We start from the raw sequence: 14,172 nt of genomic DNA, 5'->3' as shown, positions 1-14,172 counted from the left end.
TTCGCTATTTTCTGTGTTCAGATTTTTGTATTTGTTTTTGTTTATTGCTATTTTTATTAAATTTTCTATTGTATTTTTTATTTTTTTTTTATACAAGTTTCTCCAATTAAAAAAAAAATATTCCTATAACAAAAGAAAAAAACATCTTAGTTCTTGAGAAAACTACTTGTCCAGAATTTAGGGAAGCGATTACTTAGCGCAAAATCAATCCCGTATTTTATTTGTTTTCAATAATTTTAAGGAGTTTTTTTAGTTCAGAAATACACTCGGTCTGCCGAGCGGTGCTTATAAAACCTTTTTTTATTGAACAAAATATTGCTTTTACTTTGCACAGGACTTGAACTTGAGCCTTCGATGTGATAGGCAGACCACGATACAACCACACCTTACTGTTAGTTTAACATATTGTACCGAATTTACTTGCAAATCCCCCTATTTGTCCTTTTGCTAAGTTCGTATCACTAAACTGTTGAATAAATAACTCCAATATTGAATAATGGAAAAATGGCCTTTATTAAAGTACTTAACAATAACACTTATACTTTGCAACTAGCTGGCTTAATAACCAAACTGATAGCTTAAACTGACTTTCAAAATAATACTGCTAAGGATCGCTAGATAGCGTCTTAATCGAAACTGCATGATAGCTCAAATCAAACTGAATTCCAGCGCCTTACATTTGCTGCCTTTTATAATCTCTGATTTCAACGTTCGCATCTTCTAGGAGCTTCCATTTCCAGAATCTACTAGTTGCCATCAGCTCTCAAACTTCTCAGCTGTAACTACAATTGCTGGATTTTATAGCTTCTCTCATTGCATACTTTCAGGAGTATCTCAGATATATACATGTGTTTGTGCATTGATTCCCCGTTGCTCGTATACGTACATGGTACATATGTGTAGACGCAATTATTGTTTCGTTTATGTAGATACATAATCATTGATCTATGGATGTGCATGATATCGCTATTTAGCATCGGCTTAGAGATAGCAGCACCCCTTAGTTGTGCTAATATTCATAACAATATCATTTGAAACTTCGTTTTGGTTCGTAAGAGGCGTTTATTGCGAGTATATGAATAAAAATAAATTCTCACAGCCAATCGATAAATATGAATTCATGAATCTGACGAGTAGAGGTGAAAATCTATTGATCGTCCGGACTATCGATATAAGCATAATATCGAAGGGCACTATTGATATATCGATACTATCGAGAAACTTTAGTAATTAATAAATACCAGGTTTCCAGTACTGGCGGAAGAGAATCTCTTATGGAGCATACCTGAGTGCTACAAAAAGACAAAAGTGAAGATATTTGGGAATTGATGCTGTTATTTTTGTAGGTATCGTGGACTAAAACAAGAATCCTAATTTTCCAAACAATTCGAAAGTTTTGAGTTACCTGTAAAAATTTATATTCAACATGTTTATAAATTTTACAAACCTTTTGGTTTCTTTCAATAAATTTAGAAAAACTTTGATAATCAAATACAACAGGGATGAACTGCAAATATACATCCGAAAATGTGGGTAGAGGTATCAAAAGGTGTATCTTTGAACTCTGTATCAATAATCCGGAGGCGGAAAAAAATTATATGTCTATCAAAGATATTCACGATAAACCGGAAAATGACCCCGGACCAATGATTCCAAATAGCAGATATCTTTACTTTTTTTGGGGACACGCTATCTCATTTTTCACTGAAAATTTTATTTCTAAAAAAAGCATGTAACATTCTTAAAGATTGTATGTAAATTAGGCAACTCTTTTTAAAAATTATCATATTAAATGGAAAGTTGGAAAACAATGTAAAGCATATCTTCTTCTCGCAACGAGCAAAGGCTTAAAATTCTTTTATTTCTGGCATTCTTTTTAGGAAATTAGGGCCGAACACATCCTTTATAGCACGGTGACCGTGCCGTGCGTTGAAATGTCGGGTAGGAATTATGTCGATCGACAGCACTGAGGGAGACTTCGGCGGCGGCCTCGGATAATGAATCCGCACCACATTTTGCACTTTAGTTTTTCAATTAGGCAAGGTGCACACGAGGCTACGCGTCATAGGCGCGTATTGTACGCTGCAGCCGAAATCTGTACGCTTTGATGTTGTTGTTGTTGTTGTAGCGAAAAGTTACTCCCCGAAAGCTTTGGGGAGTGTTATCGATGTGATGGTCCTTTGCCGGATACAGATCCGGTACGCTCCGGTACCACAGCACCATTAAGGTGCTAGCCCGACCATCTCGGGAACGATTTATGTGGCCCCATTATCGAACGATTTTATTAAATTTTCAATAATATCTTCTTTTTCGAACAAAAAATCAGTTTTTTACTTTTTTTGAATGACAAAAAATCAACTTTCAACGGGCATTCGTTCAAAGTGACTCCAAACGAGGTAAAAGTCGAATGGGTTTGAGCCTTTAGTTTTGTTGTGTTCGCGGTAAATATATTTTAGAAAATCAGATTAAATATTAGTACTAATTTTTAAATCTAGTTAATAGAGAAAATATGAGCAGTAAGCTAAGCAAACATATTGACTAATGTAAATAGTGCAATATACCAGCATGAACCAATAAACAGATCCCGCATTAAGAAATGACAGAGCAAAAAAATCATAGTTGGCTGGGAAATAAATTTCTCGACGTGACGTCACGCTTTTGACAACATGTTTTATTGCTGACGCAGTGTTCAGACTTTATTCCAATCGGAGTATTTTGCTCCGCTCTTACCTCCTACTACATTTTTTAACTTAAAGATTTATTTGGGTCGAGTTGAAAACTAAATAGTATTACTGCCTAATATCTTTTGGTTGAAGTTTTCAATGCATATGTACGTATGAAAAGCTGATTGTTTACAAGTGACGATTGGACGAAATGATTCTTCGTGTCTTAAGACATGCTCGTGTCTTAAAATTTGTTTGTTCACATTTTTCGTATGGAATCAGAATAGAAGGAGTAAAATACAAGCAAAAAATGTGTCCGGACGCGATTTGTAAATCCCACCTAAATTCAACATACTACTCTTCTTGAAGTTTTATATAAAAATGAAGTACGTTGAGTCAGTGAAGTCAGCTAACCCTGTTTTGTGATAACAGTCGCCAATTGCCAATTGGGAGCAGCAAGCAAGGTCAGAGCTTCCTCCAACTGTCTCTCCAAACTCAGTGAAGGTCTTTCCTTTCCTCATAGCATGACCTAGCTAGCGAAGCTTTCTGTTTTTATTCGCTGCACTATTTTCATATCTGCGAAAAGCTCATATAGCTCATCATTATACCTCCTTCGATACTCGCCGTCGACATCACGAATAGAACTATAAATCCTCCGAAGAACTTTTCTCTCGAATACTCCAAGAGCCATCTCATCTTCTCTCGACACCTTCCATTATTCCGAGCCATACATCAGTACAGTTATGATGAGTGACTTGTAGAGCGAGTATTTTGTTCGTCGAGACTTTACTTTTCAATTGCTTAATGAAGCATTTGTTGGCAAGAGTTATTCTCCGTTTGATTTCTAGGCCGACATTGTTTTTGCTTTTAATTCTGCTCCCCAAATAGACGAAATCCTTCACAGTCTCCAATTTATATCCGTCAACAGTGACGTGGCTGCAAAGGCCACGATGACAGCAAGTACTTCGTCTTGTCCACATTTACTGCAAGATCCACTTTTTTTGCTGCTTGATCTTATATCAACTCTTCGCCTCTGTACGTCAGTTACCAGGTCGCCATTATCATTCCTACAGATTGAAACCTTCTGTCATTAAAAGAGTACGAAAAATATATGATAAACCGAAAATAATATTAATATTTTTCGCGATAAATATCCGGGGAGATAGAACCTATTTTTTTGCAGAATGTTGTGTGCTAAACGGATTATTTGGCAATCCTACACGTTTTAGGCCGACTCCATGTTCATCTGAAAATGCAGATAATTTTTTGCTGAGATTTTTTGATGTTAGTTGTTCGCCCGCTTTCAAAAAAGAAAAAAATATACTCCGAAATTTTTATTTTTACTCCGGCGTAGTCGTTTACTCAGGAACAGTTTTAAATACTCCGAACACTGGTAGCGAAATATGAGAGAAATGTGATAAATCGAAAAACTTCAAAAGCGCTACGTAATTAAACTTTTTTTTCAAATTCGATTACAAATACAACAAATCCGGAATGCGGGATCCATGGTGGAATCACCAGGTGAAGTAAATAAAAAGAGATAGAAGATGTACGCCATCTGAAACGGTAGGATGTATTTTCAACGGTCAGAAGTGGGTAAAATGTTTACTCGCTTTGGAAAAGTAGGAGTAGAAAAACAAATGCCTTGCTACGAAAGCCATTACAGACTGTTTTTTTCAGCATATCAGTGCAACCTAATGCCAATACAAAAGGGATACACAGGACCAGTGCGAACTTATATTACTTTAGGCATCGAATAAAATTAAAAATTTAAACTGCGATGAATAGTAAAATTCAATAATGCGTCTAAAGTAAACTGACCTCAAATTCAACTGCAGTTGAAGCTTTTATCGAAAACCCGGATATAAGTGGGAGAGGTGTTATCCATTATATAGTTGAACTGTAGGAACTTTGCGCACTTCAATGGGTTTCGGGTTTGATGAAAAGTTTTACAGTCACACTTGGAAGTGATCGTAATACTTTTAAATGTGTTTCGATCTCTAAAAATCCATTGTTCTTTCCATCTGCTCTGTTGATTTGACATTGATAGTCGGAAGTAAAACATATGAACTTCTAATATATCATACAAACTTGATCAAAAGATCTCCCATAAGCTCTTGACAGTTAATTCATGATGTGTTACTAATGTTCCAAAGTTATGATTTACAAAAATATGTCAGGGGATATAATAGGAGTCGGCCTAGAACCAGAAGGTGCTAATCCGATCTAAATTACAATCCATAACTGTAACATTCCTCTTATCTTAGTGGGTGGTCTAATTTTTAGGCCAAAACAACAATAGCGAGTAACAATTTTTTGTAACTGTATTTAGAAATCCATTGTTTTAGCGAAGTGTTTACATAAATAAGGTGTAATACGACAGTTTTGGTGTTCTTGCACATTTCTCGAAAGTCTTCAGTAGCGCTGCACAGGTGAAAATCCTTGTAGGTTATGACGCGAATTCAATTTATCGTGAGAGACACATCGTGAAAAATGCCTTCAACTCTATCAGGTGGGATGCCCTAATGCCCTAGCACATAAACATTTTTCAAGGTATACTCATATCTACTTGCCATTGGGACAGAATTTTTCAAATCAGCATAAAATATTTTTTTGTCATATATTTTGATGATTTGCATCTCTATCGTTAGGTCTACGTGAAATAAATTAGTCCCGAAAATATTTTTGCAAAATTTTAATTCTTGCAAAAGTTATTCGCGAAATAAGTTTGTAATAATTACTAAAACTTCGTTTTTTAAAAAATCGTTATAATTGAACGCTTTAGCCAAATTGAATGCAATGGACGGCATATGAAAAGCAATTGTGTATATTTTGATATACTTTTGAAAAATTTTTATAAAAGCAATTTTTTAAATTTTTTGTGTATCCTTTTTAAGGATAATTGGGTTTTATCAATGTTCTCAGCCTAGGAAAAATTGGAAAAAAAAACACAGTAGGTTCACTGGAACCCTGCAAACTGAATTCCAGTGAAAAAGATGGTGACTCTTTACGTTGAGCCATAAATATCAAGGTCACCTGCGCTTTTTTTTTTGTTCTAAATAAGAAGTACAATGTTTTGGTGTATGTTTCGGATCGTTATCTTGTTCTTAAATGAATCCACGACCAATCAAATTAATGCCAGATGGTATTGCATGGCGTTGGAGTATACTGTGATACTGCTCCTTTTTCATAATTCCTTCAACTTTTTTTAGTTGACCAACGCCAGCGTAGCTAAAGCCGCAAACCACCGCACTGAGGCACCGCCATGTTGCACAGTTGGCACAATGCAATCTGCTTTGAATCTTTCATTGACGTGTCTGCGAACATATTGACGCCTATGGCTACCGAAAAGTTCGAATTTTGATTTGTCTGACCATAAAACTGATTTCCACTGATCAATCGTCCAGTCTATATGTTCTTGAGCGAACTTCAGTCTTTTCTGTTTATTTACTGGTCGCAGAAGTGGCATTCTGGCAGCAATGCGTCCAATCATACCTTTTTCTTTAAGCCGGCCTTTGACTGTCGTGAGCGATATTGATGAATGCAAGTTTTCCTTGATTTCAGCACTAATTTATGACACAGACTTCCGTCGATTGGCCTTACATATTGCATATATTATGTTGCCGATTATTTGTTTTGTCTTTCTTGGTCGACCATATCGTTTTCTGTTAGTATTTTGTCCAGTTCCCTGATATCTTCTAAATGGCCGTATGAACTGAACACAGATATATTTTCGAAAGTTTTCCCTGTTTTTTTTTTTTATGTAAATAATGATTTGGGCTCGTATTTCGACGGATATTTCCTTTCGCTTGACCATTTTCAATCTAGAAAAATACAATTCTAAGGTTATCTCAACATCAACATCTTTTTTTATCTTGTTCTAAGACTTCCCGACTGTACTGTATACCCATTGTCTTAAGCTCAAATATGTCACTAATCCGATTCAAGGTTTTAGAGTTATTTAAAAAAGTGATTTCGATCACGAATCGTAATATACACACATACGATACAATTTCGAAATGTATTGAAAGTTTTTGGAGTTAGCAACTTTTCATAATTTTTTTAAGTTAGCAGCTTTTATTTTTATTAGTTTTTAGGTCTTTGGTACAATGAAAACGCAGTTTTCTTCTGCCGCTATATGCAGAAATCGTCTGCCTTTCCATCAGCATCAAGAAGTCGTTTTGAGTGAAATGTGGAGTTAGCAACTTTCATCGCGGCGTCGAAAATATGGCGAAATATCTCTTAAGTGGCCCACTTTGTTTTCTCGGGGCAGGGTTTCTATGATGATTGTCACATTTCTTGTAGCATTTACGATACTTAAAGAGATGACTACCACCGTGGTGTAATGGTAGCGTGCTCCGCCTACCACACCGTATGCCCTGGGTTCACACCCCGGGCAAAGCAACATCAAAATTTTAGAAATAAGGTTTTTCAATTAGAAGAAAATTTTTCTAAGCATGGTCGCCCCTCAGCAGTGTTTGGCAAGCGCTCCGGGTGTATTTATGCTATGAAAAGCTCTCAGTGAAAACTCATCTGCCTTGCAGATGCCGTTCGGAGTCGGCATAAAACATATAGGTCCGGTCCGGCCAATTTGTAGGGAAAAGCAAGAGGAGCACGACGCAAATTGGAAGAGAAGCTCGGCCTTAGATCTCTTCGGAGGTTATCGCGAAGGTTATTTTTTTATTTTAACTAGTTTTTAAAATTCTGTGGGGTACGGTTAAAATTAATATTAATTTTTAAAAACTAATTATTTTTTTATTAGCAATTCAAATAGAGTTGTACCCCTTTGCTGCTCAGCACTCAGTGTGAGTTACACAAAATAAGTCACGGCGGCCGTGGTGTGATGGTAGGGTGCTCCGCCTACCACAGCGAAGATCCCGGGTTGATGCCTCGGGAAAAGCAACATAAACATTTAGAAACAAGTTTTTTTCAATTAGAAGAAAATTTTTCTAAGCGGGGTCGCCTTCGGCGGTGTTTGGCAAGCACTCCGATTGTATTTCTGTCATGAGAAGCTCTCAGTGAAAATGTGTTTACCTTGGAAAATCCTAAAAGCTCACATGAACACACGTTAAATTCTTGGTCAAAAAAAGTACTGGAAAATCAAGTATTAGTCTAGCAATTTTAGGATTTGATCTGGAAGTTTGAGATAGAAAGCTGACAACTTGAGCAAACGCCGGTATTTAGACATTTTCTTAATGACATTAAAAGTCACAACAAATCGCACGTGCGCATCTTGACGTATTCGAAATGAAGAATATACCATCAAAGTAAAGTCATAACGGAGTTATAGCTACCGGATTGTGTTCAAAAGTGAAACTACAAAGGAGAGCCCACGAAAAACTATTTCAGGATGGACTTGTGTAGAACTTTATGATGCTCGACTTCCTATTGAGCGCAAAATGAGAACAAGCCATAGGAATGGAGATATTTACGAAGAACTTAATTTTGGGACCTCTGATCTCGAACATCTTACGATGCAAAGAGGTGATTTATAGTCACTTTAAATGCCATTAATGCTTGGTTCTTCAATGCGAGTTCAAACTCCAGTTAAAGTTGACTAGAGGTCAGCAGCCATATTTTATGTTATCGAACAAAGTGGCAAGGTTAAACTCTAGTCAGCTTTAACTGAGCATAAGAGAATGTCAAAATACAGGTCCATGCAAGACTCCATTTAAACATTTAAGAGAGATTATTTCAGATTCAAAGCGGAATTTACTGTGTGATTACTTACATTCAGCTCTGGAAGAAAAAGGGGGAATATCTCCTCACATTACGGAATTAACCAACATTCTTTTAAGTGCTAATAATTTTAGCAATTGTTTAAGACGTGGATTTCGTGTCAATTTATTTGAATTCAATTTTGTTGCTTCTAGCTAAATTTTTTAGACGGTTCGAAAAGCTTGTCAACAACTCATATTCAACTCCAGCCGGATTCATCAGTAGGACAAAAGATATTTAAGATTTACTAAAACAATAAATTTTTTTAACCCCAGCACACAAAAGAACTAAGTACTAGAATTTAACATCTTTTTAAGTGTGCCGTTAATGCTAAATACAGGAAGGGAAACAATAATAATTAACATAAGTCTGCAAACAAAGTGATCCAGGAGTCTATACTCATGTGGATGCTTAAGCCTTTAAAACCCATTATAATCATTTGTGACGTATCCAATCAGTAGTGTTCGTTGGACACAATAAGTCAATCAACTGCGTTTTACGAAATAAAATAATAATTATTTACTTATTTAACATAATATATGTGACCCGGCCTATGAAAAGGTGGCTTATGACTCAAAAAAGAATTTGCGAGAAACAGTTGTTAAAGATAAACAATGCATTTCTTCAGTTTCTTAGTAGTTTTCTTTTTATTTTGCGTCATAAGCCACCTTTTCATAGGCCGGGTCCCATATGTTTGAGTTCGTTTACGGTAACTACAAAAACAGATTAACTGGATTAAGGCGCAGTAAAAGCTGCTAGCTTTTCACTCAAACCGATTTTTTGATACTGTTAAAACGGGGAACGATTTATGCACATGGTGGTAAAAGAAAAGAGGACGTTTAATCTTAATCGCTTAAAACTACAAAAAAAAACCTGCTTACTCCAACGTAATTATGAAAAGCTACTAGCTCAATATATCGTCGACGTCGCGGTAAAATAAACTTTTTGATGCTGATGGAAATGGAACCAATTTCTGCATATGGTGGTAAAAGAAAAATGTATAGTCCAGAATCGTTAAGAATCACTTAAAATAGATACTACATCAGTCCGTAGGCTGACTTCATTCTGAAGTTGAAACATCGCCCAATTAAAAGTTTTATACATAATCAAACATTATTTAATTATTTAGGTTAATTTTTTTCAAACCTTTCAGACTAATATAAAAAAATATATATAAAAATGTATGAATAGTACTTGCATAGTATTTGTTTGAATTCATTACGATTTGTAAATATATCTAAATTTATTTCTCTATATAGCAAGTTAAATTCATTTAATAGTTTGATAATAGGTTCATTCTGAGCATACTTTGTTTTGAAAAGGTCAACTGCAAACAAATCATTATGACGCAGACATCGTGTTAGAACATTAAGTTTTATGCAATGTAATAAATATCGACAGTCGATAGCCCCATTTAAGACATCATGAAGAACTACTAAACCGAAAATCAATCTTCTACAGGCAAGAGTTTGCAAACTAATCAATTTGCAACGAGAAATATAAGATGGAATAGGTAAACCGAACCTAATATCGGTCAAAGCGAATTTTAAAAACTTTGTTTAAACCCTTTCAATTCTATTGGTATGTACTTCATAAACCGAATTCCAGATTATATAAGCATATTCGAATTTAGATCTTACAAATGTATTATAAAGTAATTTTTTCGTCTATGGATCCTTGAATTCTGGGCTATTGAGCCGAATAAACTCTAACGAGGAATACGCCTTAGGTATGACATAATTCAAATGCTCAGTAAATGTAAAATTTTAGTCAAATACAACACCAAGGTCTTTGATTTTATTACTGGACCTATGAACAGTATCAGAAATAGAATACGAAGCCTGAAGTGGTGAGAAATGGAATACGAAGACACCGTTCTTGAAAATTTTTTACTATAATGTTTCAAAATCGGAGAGAGTTTTTATCTTTTTGGATATATTTATGTCATCGGCATAAAGTAGGGAGTAGTTGTAAAGCACTTTGAACAATCATTGATGAAAATAACAAAAACATAGAGGACCAAGAATACTTCCTTGACAGTATTAGGGGGTCAGAATATTCCCGCGGTAGGTATGCCTGTCGTAAGAGGCGACTAAAATACCAGATTCAAGGGGCTGTGTAGCGCAACCCTTCAGGTTGCCAGCGCAATATATAGCTTCTCCAAACCCAATTGTCAACCTCACCTATCCGCAGCGAATCCTGTTTCACTAACAGACGAGGCTCTGGCGACCCCAAGTTCCTCATGGCCACATAAATCGTTCCCGAAGTGGTCGGGCTAGCACCTTAATGGTGCTGTGGTACCGGAGCGTGCCGGATCTGTATCCGGCAAAGGACTATTACATCGACAACACTCCCCAAAGCTTTCGGGGAGCAACCTTATCGCTACAACAACAACAACAACAATACTTCCTTGAGGATGATTATGTTTTAATTTGTGGCCTCAAGCTCATATACATATCAAATCCAAAAGCTCATATCTTTTGCTGAATTCCAATGTAATTTCAAATTCAGAATGTTGAGTGACGTTTTTATTAATCTACTGTAAACATTTTTTCGTCCTACTGTAACATTTTGTTGGACGGGGTTAGCAGCTTTTATCGCAGCGCCGACGATATGGTATGTGATCGTTTGCAATTGGAGTTAAAAAGAGCTCCTCCCCTAATTTTTTTTTCTGCTGGTTAGGAACCATACTAAGCGATGTGATTTTGGACAAAATTTCTCCATTCGACCCTTTTGGGTTGATAAGTTAAAATTTAAGATAATTTTTGATACGAGGATAACTAGCCCCTCGTAAGGTTTTACATTTTTATTCTGAGTTTATTGTAGAAAAAATGCATCAAAATTTTATTTTTTCAAACACATATAGGTACCCAAAATATTTTGAAAGCGTGTCCGCTGACACATACGGGTTGTAGTTAAAGTAACTGGAAGTTTTTACCTCAGAAATCTGCAATTTATAAATCTTTCCAAATGTATTCAGTTCAAGTGGCATCAAAAGTTGTGGTGAGATATGCATATGTTAAGGTATTTTCCAAATCTGTCCGATGCTCATATTTTTTGTTAAAAATAGACTCGCGTTGATTTAAAATATATTTACACAACAACATTCATATGTATACCACCAAAATATATATCAATGTGAATGGATGTGAAACTGCTTTTTTGTAAACGTTCGACCTCAAATCAGTGTTGTTTTGTTTACTTAGTGGCACTGTTTCTATTCTCCTGGGTAATCAATACAATAATTTGTTCTGGCCAATCTAGATTGGCCTTAACTGCAGTGTCAACAATCGACAACCACTCCCAACTGTGATCCAAACATCGCCAATATGCCGCCGGCCAAATAAAAGGTAGCTAAGCGGCAGTGTGGGTATTGAAATCAAAAGAAAAACGATGTACAATTCATAACATGAAACACGCACATTAACAAAAATATATTTGTACAAAAGCCAAACATTCGAACAATTGTTGCTTTATTAAACTTTTTTTTTCGCATTTGAGTTTTTTTCTTTCTGAAATTGTCATGAAAACAAAGAAATTCCTGCTTTAAATGCATTTCCATCAGCAGAATGCAAAACAATTATACTTGAGCGGTTAAGACTGACAATCATTCATTTCATACAGTAATTTACTATACGCAGACACTTAATCAGTAGCCAGCCCACCGTATTACTATTACTATGTTGGTTGCAAAGTAAAGGACTGGCTACGCTTGGCGAGAGCTTACACGTTGTACTGTTAATGAACTAACTGATAAAGCGATAATTTATTTCTCACAAATTGGCAGATAAATCTTTTGTTCCATAAACCGTTGTAACCGCGTCAACGTCAAAGTGATTACTAATGACGATGCTGTTAAGTAGCGGGACTGAAGGTTTTAAAACTTCTGAGACACCGAAGAGAGATATAATGAATTAGGGCAAGCGCATGGGCAGATCATACTCGTGTGAGTGTCGATAATGTAGTGCATACTCTTTAAATTTAAATAAAAATGTATCTATGTATAATATATGTACATACATATGCATTCATACATATCTACATTATTGTAAATATCTGCATATGGATATGCATTTACAAATATACATGTATGGGACATTTTCAATTCGATTTTCATTATTTGCCTCCTTGCTGTCAAACCCAGTCAAATTCATCGATGAAAGTTATTCTCCCCTCCGTAAACTCGCAAGCATATTCGGCTTTTATTGTTTGTGTCGCTACTTACATACATTCATACATATCTGTTGAATCTTGATAAGACACCGTTTCGGCATCCACTGCGTATACGTAATGAAGTTGAATTATTATTATTAGCCGTGTTTTTTAACACGCGTATATCCGTTTACGCTTAAACTTTATATTGACTGCTAAGAGACAAACTATAAATACACCTCTGAAATTGCTGCGCATAAATTTTGTCCTACTAAATTTCAATACGCATTATACTCAGATGTAACTGAAATATGTGTCTTTGTTTCACCCTGTACACTAATTCTATGTATTATATGTGTGTCCACAATTCATCGCAACTGATTCAGCTATATGTTATACCCTATGGCCATCAGAGCGTTGCGTCTCCGCTTTTCGGTACACCCTGTTGCTGTAGCTAGTTGTTTTACCACAGCCGCTAGATGGGTCTCCTAAGCATTATCTAAGCGAAGATAGGCGTTTTTTAACACGCGCAAACGAAACGTATACGCGCGTGTTAAAAAACACGGCTATTGTTAATTCACCATGAACTGTGCCAAACTTAGTGTGCTCTAATACCAATGGCTTACAGTGCGCGGACTTTTAAAAAGAGAACATTGGTAGACGAAAAATGAAAATAATGGTAGAAGTTGGTAGATTTTTTTCCAAGAAAACAATAGCTACAGTTTACATTTGAACAAAACAATTGATAATTTATTGTAAAACAAATAAAGCACATTTCACGGAAATAACACTTTTAAGAAAACCTGTAAATTTTTATACACATAGCTTTTATACACATAGCATTCGAGCTTGAAATACTGACGAAAATTTACCGAAACGTCTAAATACAACAACAATTTTCCAATGTACCAAAAATACTGCCACAAAATAACCGACTTCAGCATGTTATAGTTTACTTAAAACTTTTTTATTTTCTTAATGTATTTAGCGACCTTTTTGATTTAAACAATTATTTATTTTGCCGGCTTTAGGTCAATGTTAAATAAAACACATATGGTTTTGTTTATCACCAATATATTTCGGCTGCACTGCGTGACGTGGAGTGCAGACGTGTAAAATAAATTCTGCCCTGAAGACGGTTACCGGTGTGTAGCCGAAATATATTGGTGATGAACAAAACCATATGTGTTTTATTTAACATTGACCTAAAGCCGGCAAAATAAATAATTTTTTATTTTCGTTGAAAATTATTCACAAAAAACTGATGAAAATAGCGCAGGAAAATATTTGCGTGGTCATTTACTACATTTTTTTCATAAACAAATTTATTTCTATATGTTTGTATGTTTAATGGTGTGTTCAATTTTACTTAAGGTTTAACTGAAAAGAAGGAAACATTTACTGGCATATTGCGATGGTACCATTTCGACCGCGGTTCGATCCCCGGTGAAACCTGTTGAAATAAATAAACATTACGAAATTGCCTGACGATGATGACGTGGCGGTTTTCGAAATGGTACCATCGCAATATGTCAGTAAATGTTTCCTTCTTTTCAGTTTTTCCCAATAAAACCAAAATAATAATTAAATAACAATTATTATTTGCCGGTGTTAAGCTTATTAATTCTTAAAAATCTTA

At 35.5% G+C, this 14,172-nt stretch overlaps 1 protein-coding gene across 4 annotated transcripts in view; it reads right to left on the bottom strand.

Annotated features, from left to right (window-relative positions):
• Positions 1–12,188, bottom strand: part of Oct-TyrR (Octopamine-Tyramine receptor) — a 430,474-nt gene extending 418,286 nt beyond the window's left edge. For 2 of the 4 annotated variants that reach the window (XR_010953449.1, XM_067787329.1), the window contains exon 1: positions 11,320–12,188. The gene's annotated coding sequence lies outside the window, so the exon portion shown is untranslated. The remainder of the gene's footprint in view (positions 1–11,319) is intronic. The other 2 variants (XM_067787330.1, XM_067787331.1) reach the window with 2 other exon arrangements.
• Between the last annotated feature and the right edge of the window lie 1,984 nt (positions 12,189–14,172).

This window comes from Eurosta solidaginis, chromosome 5 (assembly GCF_040869045.1).
Source record: "Eurosta solidaginis isolate ZX-2024a chromosome 5, ASM4086904v1, whole genome shotgun sequence".
NCBI lineage: Eukaryota > Metazoa > Arthropoda > Insecta > Diptera > Tephritidae > Eurosta > Eurosta solidaginis.
The sequence above is the reverse complement of the archived record's forward strand: the minus strand, read 5'-3'. Positions and strand labels throughout refer to the sequence as shown.